The following is a 14,718-nucleotide window of genomic DNA, read 5'->3' as shown; positions in this document are numbered from 1 at the left end:
AGGGCTCGAGACACATTCAGTGCTTACCAAATACACATTAACCAAATTGAATGTCCCATGGGTTGCCATTATAGAAATAGTCAAGAACCTTGTCCATACAATTTAACTTGAAGAAAAAATTTTTAATTTCACCCATTCTACTAACATTTTTAGGAAAAGCATGAAACTCAACAAAGTGTTCACACCGTTCTGATCTTTTTGTGATGGAATCTGTTTGGAAATAGCTTCACAGAGTGTTTCTTTTTCCTCTAATATGATGGAAATCATTCTTCTAATCTCAGTGCAATGCAGCAAGCAAGTAGAAAGATATTATTTTGGTACAAAATTTCATGTTGGTTAAAAAAAAACAGCTCTGAAAGCTTTGAGCTGTTTTCAGTGGTTGATGTTTCTTCACCTTCTGGTTAAAATAAACTACAAAATAAAAACTTGAGCCTACCAGGCACCAGGCAAACCCAAATTCTCGAACTTTCATCTGCCCTACCTTATATGCCTCAGCCTCCCCTCCCCAATTCTATGACAGCAATATCGAGGACCAGCCAACCGCTTCAGTGACATCAGTGTATTTTTGTTTGCTCTTTGATAATGCTATTGCTTTGGTTACCATTCCCTAGCTATTTCAATAAACTTTCAAGAAACCATCCTCCTATAACATTATAATGTTTTCGGTCTCATTTAAAGATTGAATTTGCAATAACCCATATTCCATCAAATACTGGAAAAAACTAATGTGTAAATATGGAATGTATACCTATTTTATGTAATTTCAGAGAGAGAAAAACAGGATTCGTTGTAAAGTTACAAGGAAACATTTTGTATCAATATGAGAAAATTTCAAAAAATTGAGTCCTCTCCTTTCCCTAGCCAGTTTTCAAGCCATTCACTACAGAATGACTTGACCTAGGGAACAGCGAATCTTCTCTTACTGGATCTGTTTAACAGAAGAGCTGGGTAACACCTTTGGAGGTATTATAGAAACTCTTTAGCAACACATTTTTACATTTTTATAAGATAATCTTAAAGCTTTAACCCAAGTAGTGTTGCTTTGTTATTATTTCCAAGTCATACTTTTTCTTAAAACATTTTTGTACATATACTGTATAAAATAGGCATTTAGATATGCACATATTTTAAATATGCACTATATATAAGCTTATATATAAATATATTTTGTGTATATTTATAAGCATAACTTGATGGAGCAAAAGTAGGTTTACAGTTGTTCATATGGAAAATAATACAATAATATATAATATAAGAATAAACTGTGCTTTGCAAACTTCATCTTGCCAAACGCTGTATATATAATATGGTATACTAAATACAATGAAGAAGATAAACTGAGTGATATGATAAAAATTGTGTGGGTGCCTATTTTAGATGGAGCCATCAGGAGGCCATCTAAAATGAAATCTGAAGACAGAGGCTCACTTCCAAGATATAGAAGAAAAGAACATTTTATGAAGAGGAAATAGCTAGCAAAAAGGCTCTGAGTAGAAAACAGTTTATCATGGCAGGAGATCAGTGAAAAGAGCCACTATGGCAGCAGCCTAATGAGCTAGAGCAGGGTGGTACAGAGTGAAGTGGAGAAGGAGGGCAGGGTCTCTTCTTCCTCGAGAGTCTCTGAGACTCACCAAACACACTGACATGTTCAGGACAATTCGATAGCACACTCATTATAACTCCTCTCTGGTCCTTCACCAAACCATGGCTACTGGGTTCAACTTTATTCACAGGTACTGCTCTGGCTTCAGGTAAGGTCGTTTCTTCCCATAGCCAGTTAATGCAACTGTCCTGTGCCCAAGCTGCTCAGTGTCTCTCTGCCGAGTGCATGAAAACACCCCTTTTTCTTATTGTGATGTATTCTGTTAGTTGTGCTACATTCTATGAGTTGTCCTGTTGTCTCAAAACCTGCTCTTTGTTCCTTCTACATAAATCAAGTTATCTTACTAAAAATTTTTTTGTAGTCAACAAACATCTATTTAGTGCCTAATTCAGCGTGAAGCAAAAGTAGGTTTAGAATTGTTAGTATGCAAAAACATAGAGTTTAGTCTTGTATTGTTATTTATTAATTATTGTATTATTTTTCATAGGCACAACTGTAAACCTACTTTCCCTCCCCCTGTATACAGTAGTCAAAAAGCCACTGAGTGTGAATCAAATATGGGAGTGGAGGAAGCGACACATCTCTAGCAACACATATGTTTTCCTAGAGAAGCACAGGGACCCATCCGTGCTTCTGCTAGGAGTCAGAAGCACGGATGGGTCCCTGTGCTGTCTAACACGCTGCTGCTCAAAAAATTTGCTTATTTATGGCTGTATCTTCCTTCAGAATAAATTTCCTTAAGGGGCAGCCACTTTAGCAGTTCAATGCACCTGTTCACCAGACAGCCTCATGTTGTTTGAGCCTTGTCTGGGATTCATCTGATACCCTTAATCTGTTTGTTAAAGGCCTCAAAGATGTCCATTTTGCCAAGCAACAAACAACGAAACATGACAATATTCTAAAACTGGATTGTGGTGATAGTTGTATAACAAGTTTACTAAAATCAATGAATTTTACATTATTTATAAGTGGTGAATTTTATGGTATATAAACTATACTTCAACAAAATTGTTTTTTCAATGTCCAGAAAAAAGATTGCTTTCTGTGATCCATAGAAGCCAACATTTTAAGAAGGATGAAAAGAATTGCCTCATTTTTATTCTGAAGTCTCAATTACTTTAGATGATATAAAACTCTGTTCTATAAATCTTGCTTCCCCCATGTTGCTGCGTATTTTCCTGACCACTTCCATTGTACTCTCAGTAAAGAACTTTAAAAAAAAATATTAATTTATTTTAGACAGAGGGGAAGGGAGGGAGAAAGAGAGAGAGAGAAACATCAGTGTGTGGTTGCCTCTCATGGCACCCCCTACTGGGGACCTGACTTAGCCAGCAATCTTGGCATGTGCCCTGACTGGGAATTGAACCAGCAACCCTTTGGTTTGCAGGCCAGTTCTCAATCCACTGAGCCACACTAACCAGGGCCCTCAGTAAAGAGCTTTTTATTCACATATTTTTGAAGGTTGTAGCAGCTCACTCAGACTCCCTCTGAAAATGATCACTCTTGTAGTGGGAAAACTGTGGCATGGACTCACTCACTAGAAATCTGCAGAAAGAAGCATTAGTGTGGGGTTTGAAGCAGGTTCCTGGATAAGTCATATGCTGACCCACATTCAGAAGCAGAAGGAACTAGGGGACAAGGTGAACTCATAAGGAGATTGACAAACATTTACTAAGTTAAAAAATATAGTAAATAGCAAGCGTATGGAAATAAAAAAGTTGACCAGATTGTTGCTTGGTCCAGAGTGAACATCCCTGATGAATTTTTCCTCTGTTGGTATATTAGCTTCTCCATGTGGAAGGTCCCAGTTCTTTGTAATTCTTTATTACTTTTCATCGATTTCCCAAACCACTTATGTATATCTCTATGTTTTCAAATAAAAAAAACAATGAAATAAAAATAAACTAATGAGAGAAAAAATAAGATACAGGATTTACATTTTTGCATGTATTTCCCTATTTGTTTTAATTCACCTTCAGCCAATTGTTCCTGCTATACTTGTTGGAACATTTCATAAAATTTAGAATTTCCTGACTTGCTTGAGTAAATGCATTGAATTACTAGAGAGCATTGTTTATAAGCATATGGCCTTTAAGGAAGGTGATTAGCATGATTTTGCAATATAAGTTCCTCCATGATTATTATAAATTTTCATGATCTCTCAGCTAAATATACGTGAAACTGAGATCAGGCTGCTTTAGGTGTGTGTGTTGCAAGATAGCTATAGTAGGAAGTTGTCTGGAAGCGTTTCCACACCAGCAATTACATTCAAATGACCCACTAAAACCCTGATACACCTTTCATTATTTTTTTCTCAGTGTGTGAGATTAACAATCTCACAAGGGCATTTGCTGGGGATTAAGATCTCATGGCAGTTTCTGGCCAAATTGGGTTTAAACCCTTTACTTCAGCTGGTTATAACACTTTGGGATCTAGTCCACAGATTGTTTTCCATATATTTATTTTTTATACTTTGCCTTTCCATTGTTAATGCTCTTTTTTCTGTTTTTTTAGCATAGATCTGCTCCCACTTTCAGAAGATTTCCTAGTGATGCTCTGTGTATTCTTTACTGTAGTTAAGTTTAGCAATTCATCTCGTGTGACCTGCACATGTTGTTATATTTGGTAAATGTTTTGCAAACGCAGTTCTCCATCTCTCAAAGCTGGCTGCTGTCTGTTTGTGTCTGATTGCCAACTTTCATAATGTAATGTCAATTGGCTTATGTCACTTTTCTGCTTAATATCCTTCAATAATTCCCCATAGCTTTCAGGATAAAATCAAACCCCTTTGCTTGGCATAAGCCTCTTAATAACATGGCTGATCCAGGCTGAGACTTCAGGATCGTTTTCCAGTATTGTCCTCACATAAGCTTTGTTTTCATTATTCGGAACTTTCTGTAGTGCCCTTGAACATCATGCTTGTGAGTTCGTAGATTTCTCACTTTAAAATTTTTATTCTTCTCACTCCCTGCATCTTCATCTGATTAAGCTGTATTGCTAAAATATGGCCTTGTTCCCCTTGCTATTCAGCACATTCTTGATCACATTATTTACAGCCTAATGCTGTTATGGAGTTATTGGCGGTTATCTTTTAAGAACACTTCTGCTTTTTGAAAGAAAATAAAAATTATTTGTCTTTTTTTTTTAAAAAAGGGGAAGGGGAGAAGCACAACACGTGTGACCGCAGATGTGGCCCCACTCCCAACTCACCAGGGAAAATAACAATTATTTGTCTTTAAACTCCAAATTCTAGCAGTGTTTGTTCATACTGAGTATTCAGTAGGTGTTTGTCAGATAAATGAATGAATGAATAAGAAATATTTGTTGTGCTTTGGAACAAATAATCAAACTAGGTGATCAAACTAGTACAGTTTGTCAGTCATTTTACAGAATGAAAATCTTGACAGTCATTCTAAAATCTTAGAAAATACTTTTAATATCATCAACTAAATCTGATTTTTTCTTATGACTTATGGCTATCACCATTCTCTCCCTAAAACTGATTTGAAGGAACGGTGCCACGTGAGTATTTGAAATATTGGGGGAAACATTTTGTAAAATATGTGATTATCTAACCACTACACTGCACACCTGAAACTAATCCAAAATGATATTGAGTGCAAACTGGAATTTAAAAATAATTTTCAAAAACCCAATCTCTTCACTCAACTCTCCCAATTTCTTATCAGGCTATATAAAATGTCTGACTTGATTTTAAACTAACATTCAAATTGTAAAAACCTTGAGTGAACTAGAAGTTATTAAATATAATCATGTTTCAAACTAATACTTCATTTTATTATGTATTGAAACACTAAGATGGGTAGAGTATTCTGAAGCATTGAGTTACACAAAGTCAATTCCCCTCAGAAATATCTTTAGTTTGAATGGGAAGCTACTCATAAAAACACTCTCACCAAACTTGGCCTTTATTCTTCTTGGATTTTTCATTACTTTAATCACCACCACTTTTTCAGCCTCAGGGTGATTTGTTGAAAGTCCAGATTATTTATTGACCACACCCCAGCACTGTTCTGGACTGCTGTCTATCCAGGAATGATGACGTAATAGGAGAGGCAGGGGCAGATGCTGAAGCTGCTCTGTCGGTGTGCGTTCATCCCTACAGACAAGGCCCTGCTGCGACTTTGGAGTTAGAATGTTGCTTCTTGCCATTGCCAAAATATGGAAATAGTTACTAGCTCTGTGAACACTAGCACGCACGTTCCATCCAGATATTACTTTTAAACCTCTGTCTCCCTTCCCCCATGTCTTGTCCCTCAGTCCTTCCTGCCTATTCTATACCTTGCATGCCTCTTGTATAAACCCACCAGCTCTCTCACTTCCCACTGCCCCCTCTCTATATGAACCCACCAACATCATCAACTTGAATGATGACAACAGCCATCTGATGAGCTTCCCTTCCTTCTCTGTCAATTGTTGCCAGCCTCTCTGCGCAGAACAGCCTAGGATCTTCATCAGTCTGGAGACTCTGTTCTCCCTGATAAATCTATCAACAGTTCCCTGCTGCCCTTAGGAAAAAGCCTGAATTTGTTATCATGGTTTTGTGTCTTACCCACCCCCTCTTCCCTAATTCCTTTCCAAACATACACACTCACACCATTCAACCTTCCCATTCCTTACATATGGCTTCTTTTTGTCTCCTCTCCCTCTGCCTGGCTACTCTTTTTCAGTTACTCTTTGCCCTTGGGCAGCCTTGCTGGCCCCACCTACCCTGTTAGGTGCTCCTGAACTACTCTGTCACATTATACTGTAATATCTTTTTTCTTTCTCTTTGTCTCTCTCTCCCTTTCTCTACTGAGTTACACACAGCACAGTTAGGACCTGATATTGGCTAGGTATTCAATAAGACATTGCAGAATTTTAAAAAATTAATGATTCAGCAATGGCTGGTGTGGCTCAGTGGAATGAGTGCCAGCCTGTGAACCAAAGAATCCCTGGTTCAATTCCCAGTCAGGGCACATGCCTGGGTTGTGGGTCAGGTGCTCAGTAGGGGGCATGTGACAGGCAACCACACACTGATGTTTCTCTCCTTCTCTTTCTCCCTCCCTTACCCTCTCCAAGAAACAAATAAATAAGGTCTTTTCAAAAACCCTTAAAAATAAATGATTCAAGTTTCAGAATCCGTATAGGTTGGATGACTTGTGATAGTGAGGCATACTTCACGTATTTCCCTGAATTCAATAGAGCAATTAAATTTGTCTTCTCTGTATTCGCAAGGCATCCACACATCTAGAGGACTTAATCAAAAGTTAATATAGAGACAGTGATTGACAAGAGCCTCTAGTAACCTTTGACACTCACCACACCCCAAAAAGAATTCTGCTTTAAACATTCTTAGTTTAAAATCCAATTTGCTATGAGGTTTTCCCACATATGCAGGCTGGGCTTAGAAGGGTTTTGAGAATGATGTCCTGATCACAGAAACCAACACGGCACGGATTTCTGAGATGACTTCTGAGGGTCCTGCCTCATCCCAGTGTGCCACAGTGAAATTTAACAAAAAGTTGACATTTTCAATGTAAAGAAATAAAGATGGTCCAACACAGATGAACAAAAAGCCCTTTTGAAAAGTCTGATAGAGGATAATTTTAATGCTCTCTCCTGTACCACTCAGGACTCTGCCCCATGAATGGCAGTTACTTAGCAAAGACTTAACTGAATTGAATGTGCTAGTACACTCAAAAGCCAACAAACAGTTTTTCTCAGGAACCATGGTTATAAAATATCCCTTACTTCTGGTTAAATATATTTGCATATTAAACAGATTTCCTCAGACAATTCTGCATAATACTCCTAAAAATAATGATGACATTTTATTCCTTCAGGCTTGCCTGTTTGAGATTGTACAATCTATTCCAAAAATGCAGGTAATCTAAAAACACACTTGCGCAGATACATTAGTGTGAACAGCTTTGTGTGTGTTCGTCAGCTCTGCTGTCTGCCTCCTCTGCTGGGTGGGCGAGATAGGTGAATAGAACATAACCGGTTTAACTTATTGGATGCGTTGTTTTTTTTTCCCTCCTAACTTCTATACCTTTTATTTCAAAAAATTCCATTTATTTACTTAACAAATATTTAATGAGAACCCACCCTTTTCAGGAAGCTGTGCAATGCCATGGTGATCCATCAGTGGGCAGAAAAAAATAGAAACATGTTTCTGCTCTCACGGAACTTAACCTCTTACTGGGAAGGACAGAGAACGATAATTAGCATAGTCATTATTGTTTGGAAATTAGATTGTGGAAAATAGAGAAATAAATTAGATAATTAGGATGGGGGAGAGTAAATTGAACTAAGTGAATTTAAACAATTTAAGTAATTTTAACCAAACCCGCTTCACGTATTTTATTTGAGAGCCATAGATTTTTAACATTAAAGAGGCTTACCTCTTTCTCGTCAGTGTTAAACAGAACATTATATTTGTATTAGCATTTTAACAAGAATTCTACACAGATGATTTTTCCTCTAAGTGGATAACATTCATCAAAATGTTTATAGGGCATCCATTTCCATGAGTGTGAGAAGATTTATGTACATAAAGAGAAATAGTCCTTTTCAAACCAGTACCAATATCTCGTAAAATATGTGCTGGAATATTCAGTAGTGATACATTTTTCTTCTTCACATAGGACACTCTCTGCGCCAAAGCAAGGCTTGGGTAATTGCTATAAAAGCACTCTTACTAAGCCTTTTTGGTGAATAAAAATAGGACACATTTAACTCATGTGAATCAGAAAAAGTTTAAACTTCTAGGTTTTGATATTTTTATGTGTGGGAGGGGGTCAGTATTGACAGGGAACAGAAGAATTCTCAACAGTGTTTTGTGGTTAAGCAAATGCTCTTTTTCTTCACCATTGCACTAGGAAATAGTCTATCTTTTACTCACAATCATCTATGAGAATTATTGAAAATGCAGCAGCCCCCTGAGGTGGCCGGGTGGGTAGTTAGGATCCTCTGATTCCACATGCTGTGAAGAGTCTATATTACAACAGGCAGAACTGAACCTTTCCTCCGGGATGTCCTTTTTGTAGAATCTGACAACATACAGCCAGGGAAGGGGCTGGTATATTGGAAGATACACTTTCGCAATAGAACTCAGTTCTTGTCATTCACTCATTCACCCATATATTCACTCAGCATGTATTTCTTGAGTCTCTATAAGAAAACAAGTGTCAATATAAGGAAACTCCCTTGTTTTTGTAAAGTAATCAAGCCCGGCCCATCCTTAAAGTGGAGAGATGCTCAGACTTCTCCTTCCTTTCAGAACTGCTCCCCAGCTCCTGCTGCTACTGCTGTGGTGACCATATGATGTCCTCACAGACTGCTTGCCAGGCACTGTGAATGCATCAGAGCACAAAGATAAATAACTCGTGGTTTCTAGCCTCAAAGAGCACACAATAATTTTAGGAAAGTGAGGTAGGTGTTTTAAATGAGTACTCACAGAAGAATTAATAGAGCACAGAATACCTTTTAATTCATGTGGGTCAATAGGGCTCCCTAGAAATGGAGGGACAATGACACTACTTTTTTAAAATGTGCAGAAAGTACTTAAACGAATGAAGATGGTAGCAGTAGGGAAAGAATACAGGTATTCCAGATTTAAAAAAAAACAGTACAAAGTCATAGAGCATGAAACAGCACAACATTCAGGGAAATACAGTTCCTTAGGTATGGATGAAGTAAAGAATAATTCAAGGAAATGGGAATAAGTTAAAATAAGTAGATCGGAGAAAATTTATGAAAGACCTTACATCTTAAATAGAGGAGTTTTGATTTTGTCACAAAGCTTTATGAGAGAACTATAAGGATTTGGAGCAGGTGAAGAAATGGCTCAGATTTATATTTTAGGTACTTAGGTAACTTTGGAGAGCATGGATTCAAGTGGGATAAGCCTGGTGGTAGGGAGATTTTCAGTTATCGCAATCATCCAGACAAGAAATGATGAGCACTTGGAGGCATGGTAAGAGTAATGATTGTTAGAAGGGAGGAAATAGAACAGTTTTTAAAGCAATCAGAAAGGAATTTGTACATGATTGAGTTTTGAGGTATTGATCGGGGCATCTGGGTACATACTAATGCTTGGCATAAGGACAGAGAATAAAGGAGGTGGAGCAGTATTTTATTGTCAAGTTTAAAATGCCTGTTCTATCTCCCTGTGGCGGTGTTCAGTAGCTTTCATATCAATTATCTGAGAAGAAAGTTCTGAACTGGAGATGACTATACCAATATTTAAGGGTTTTCAGTGCTATCATTAGTCTCCTATCCTGTGTAGAAAGGTTATAAAATATACAATTTAATCAAACAAATGTGGTATCATCTTAATATTATTGTATAGTATCTCTAGGCGTACTGAATCTAAATACAATAAATTAGTTATATTAAAAAGACAATTTTTAAATGACCTATGAACCCAAATGTGAGTATCTTTAAAACTTTTACACAAGACCACACTTTAATGCCATTAATTCACATTATAAAAGAAGTTGTGCAAAAAGTTACAATTTTATCACACATGAAGTGGGAGAGACAACTGGATAGAATGAACAATGACCTATTGGTTCCCTCAAAACCCAATGGCATTGAGTCATGCCAGGAAGTTTACCTTTAACCCAGATGAGAGAAACCCATTGAAAGGTTTTATAAGGGCAACAACATTATCATATTAACATTATATAAAGTTTATGCAAACAGCACTGGGAATGGTAAGAAAGAATAAGGAAAGCTTGTGATCAGGAGAGGAAGGTGGGAAGTCATTTCAATAATCTAGATGAAAATTTGGATCAGATACTCAAAATAGGAGAACAGGCAAAAACTCTAAGAACTAATAATAATAATAGTAATAGTGATAGAAAAAGCTAGTATAATAATTATTGAGTACTCTTCATATATCAGGTATATTTCCAACTTTTACATGAATTATTTTACTCAATTCTCATAACCACCCTATATAATTATCATTTTTCCCATTTTATATGTGAGAAAACTGAGCTACCAAAAGATTCAGTAACATACCCAAAATTATACAGCTAGTGAGTTATGGTACTAGGATTCAAAATCACATACTGATTCTACAGCCCTTGTTCCTTTTCATTATGCCTAGAAAGCATTTTTGCTGAAAAGAATGGAGATATGTTGGTCTTTTTCTGAAGGCATGGGATTGTGCAGTTGTTATGAGTCAGCATGTGAAAATTAAAATTTCATCAAAACCATTCAGTTAGAGTGTCGATAATGGCCAGCAGTAGGAAGAGGCAAAATGTTTATCTGTCTACATCTTTGAAAATGATTGGATTTCTATTACCAAGTAGAAAGTGTCCAAAGCCCTTGACTAGGAGTTAGGAAAAATTAATTTCACCTCTGTCATCACCTAGATTAGTGAACAGACAGACTATCACCGAGTCTTGGTCTCGGTGGGAGTCTTAAGACTTCCAACATACAAGATAAAAATATTAGACTAAATTATTTTCAAGGTCTCTTCCAGGTCTAAAATTTTATAATTCCAATGTCAGCCAAGAGGGTGCTACCAAGCAGCTCTTAGTTTGGCTAAGGGGGCAGAAATCTTTGAATAAGGCTATTATCCCATGCAAAGCCTTGGCAGTGGTAATATGCTTGGCAAACGTAGCTTGCACTGAGCATGCAGGGTGAATGCATTTATTCCTGCCAAGAACTAATTGCCTCACTCTGTGGTTACCCACATATCAGGTTGTGGATTAGTTTGCCTGGACTGCAGTTATTAATGAAGAAATAGAATTTGAAAATCAGGCTCAGACTCTACAAAAACATGCTTCACCAATGCAACTTAACAAGTAGTCCCAAGGCCAGAGGGCTTGTCAGCCAGAAGTAAGACTCTAGGTAAAATAATCTGGACATTAAGCATTGGGCAACAGTAGAAGAACTCAATATATTTACTTCCACCTCTTTAGAGTGTTTCAATTTTTTTTAATTTGAGTAAAATAAAATAGTCCAGATAGATTTAAGTGAAGAAGTACATCTCTTATTCAAGTGTCATTCCTCAGCGATAACCACTTTGTGCAGGTTCTTTCATATTATTTCACAAAATCTATTCCTTTACAAACATGTAAGATATTCTTTTCCTCTACATACACACATTTGATTATATTATACTTGCTTTTCTGAAACTGGACTTCATTATGAATATATTGGACATCTTATCTATACATAGAGGTAAACTTTATTTATTTTTTAAAGAATATTTTATTGATTATACTATTACGGTTGTCCCGCTTTTACCCCTTTGTCCTCCTCCAGCCAATAACCTCTTCCCTCCAGCAATCCCCCCTCTTAGTTCATGTCCATGGGTCATGCATATAAGTTCTTTGGCTTCACCATTTTTTATACTGTTCTTAACATCCCCTTGTCTGTTCTGTACCTACTAATTTGTACTTCTTAATCCCTGTACCATTTCTCCCATTCTCCTCCTTCCACCACCAACAGATAACCCTCCAAATGATCTCTGTATCTATAATTCTGTTTCTGTTCTGCTTGTTTCCTTAGTTTGTTTTTTAGATTTAATCGTTGATAGTTGTGAAATTATTGACAATTTAATGTTCATAGTTTTTATCTTGTTTTTCTTAAATAAGTCCCTTTAACATTTCATATAATGGCTTGGTGATGATGACCTTCTTTAGCTTTACCTTGTGTGGGAAGCACTTTATCTATCCTTCCATTCTCAATGACAGCTTTGCTGGATAGAGTAATCTAGGTTGTAGGTCCTTGCTTTTCATCTCTTTGAATACCTCTTGCCAGTCCCTTCTTGCCTGCAAAGTTTATTTTAAGAAATCAGCTGAGTCTTATGGGAACTCCTTTGTAGGTAACTCTCTGCTTTTCTCTTGCTGCTTTTAAGATTCTCTCTTTATCTTTACTCTTTGGCATTTTAATTATGATTCGTCTTGGTGTGGTCCTCTTTGGGTCCAAATTGTTTGGGACTCTCTATGTTTCCTGTACTTATATGTCTATTTCCTTTGCCAAATTAAGGAAGTTTTCTTTCATTATTTTTTCAAATAAGTTTTCATTTTCTTGCTCATCCTTTTCTCCTTCTGGCACCCCTATAATTCAGAGGTTGGCACTTCCGGAGATGTCAGTCTTATTACGCTGTCTTTGTTTTTTGAATTCTTTCTTCTTCATTCTGTTCTGGTTGACTGTTTATTTCTTCCTTATGTTCCAAATCATTGATTTGAACTCCAGCTTCCTTCTCTTCACTGTTGGTTCCCTATATATAATTTTTTTTATTTCACTTAGTGTAGCCTTTATTTCTTCCCTTTTGCTTTGGGTGTACTCAATGAGTTTTCTAAACATTCTTATCACCAGCATTTTGAACTCTGCATCTGATAGGTTGGCTATCACCATTTCATTTAGTTCTTTTTCTGGTGTTTTGTTCTATTCTTTATTCAGGCCATATTTCTTTGTCTCCTTCTTTTGGCAGTCTCCCTGGGTTTGTTTCTGTGAATTAGGTAGAGCTCCTTTGATTCCCTGTCTTGGCTTACCTGTTAAGTTGTATGGGGTGGGGTTTTAGGTATTGGCCAGGGCAGGGCAACCTACTTCACTGCTTTGTGGCTCTGTATGTGGGGGAGGGTTTGGAGAAGGGACAGCGCCACTGCCTGGCTGGTGGAGGCTTTCTCAGCACTAGACCTATTTCCAGTCACTTCACCCATTTCCTGTATGAGAGTGGCACTCTTGTAACTGTTGCCCTAGTGGTGGTTCCCACAGTGGGTGGGTTTATGTCTGTTCTAGGACCATATGGGCCCTTCAGATGGACTCTCCAGAGAGACCAGCGGATTCTTCCACTACCTTAACCTCTGCTGGTTTTTACAGGCAGAAGTTATGAGACTTTATTTTTTCTTGGTGCTGGGATCCTGGGCTGCATGGTCAGGCCTTGGGCTGGGATTGCTTGCTCCCCAGGTATCCCTCCCAGTTTTATTCACCACACAAGAATGTGAGACTGCCCTTTCTGCTGGCTGCCACCACTACTGCTGTCTCACCACTGCCGTCTTACCATTGCCATACTGCATTCTGTCCACCCGGGTTCCCTGTCTCCACCCTTCCTACTCAACTGGGTGAATATGGCTTCTTCAAATCCTTGGTTGTCAAACTTCCATACAGTTCAATTTTCTGGCAGTTCTGGGTATTTTTTGTTTTGAGGTTAGTTGTGATCCTTCTTATGGTTGAACAAGGAGGCAAAGCCTGTCTATTTACATCTCCATCTTGATCAGAAGTGAGATAAAGTAAGAGTTGTTCTTTCCTTTCTTCCTTCTTTCCTTCCTTCATTTATGACTGCTACCAAGCCATAATCTATTTGCCTGTACTATATATATATATATATATATATATATATATATATATATATTAGCTATTTGGCTATATCATAATGTAACAAATGATTTCCTATTACTTGGTATTTAGATTTAGTTGGGATTTTTATTATTACAAATAATGCTTCAGTAAACCTAATTTGCACACTCATGTTTGCATATCTAGGATAAATTTTTAGATGTGAAATTATGGGGCTATTGTCAATTTAAAGAACATACACAAAGAAAAGTTGTAATTTATCTATACATATACAAATAAGTTCTCTAGATTAAAATTTTTTCTTTGTTGTAGTTGGCTCTACAGAACTTCAAAATTGTGAAGTAAAAATGTAATTCCTTTGTAGTTTTTATTTATATATTTCATGTGGAAATGATATTATTCACTTAAAGATACTTTCTTTGATTTCCCTAGAACTTTATTTTTTAATGTTTAAATATTTGAGTCATGTAAAATTTATGTTGATATAATAGGTGACAGGAGGAACCAGGTTTATTTACTATTTACCTATTTGTTCCAATAACACTTACTGATACTTCATCTTTCTCACTGACATTTATATGCTAAATCCCACATATGGCATGTTTAGTCATTTCTTTTTATTTAATCTGTGTTTCCGTACATCAGTGCCAGTCTTCCTTAATTAAAATGACATGTTAGTATGCTCAGTATCTTGTATCATTCCACTCTCCCCTTATTCTATTTTCTTTTACTTAAATTAAAAAAGAAATTGATTAAACATAGTAGAGTTTGAGCCAATAGATGAAGGA

Source organism: Artibeus jamaicensis, unplaced genomic scaffold (genome assembly GCF_021234435.1).
Source record: "Artibeus jamaicensis isolate MK-2021 breed Jamaican fruit bat unplaced genomic scaffold, CSHL_Jam_final contig_233, whole genome shotgun sequence".
Lineage (NCBI taxonomy): Eukaryota > Metazoa > Chordata > Mammalia > Chiroptera > Phyllostomidae > Artibeus > Artibeus jamaicensis.
This window is presented reverse-complemented; position numbering follows the sequence as displayed.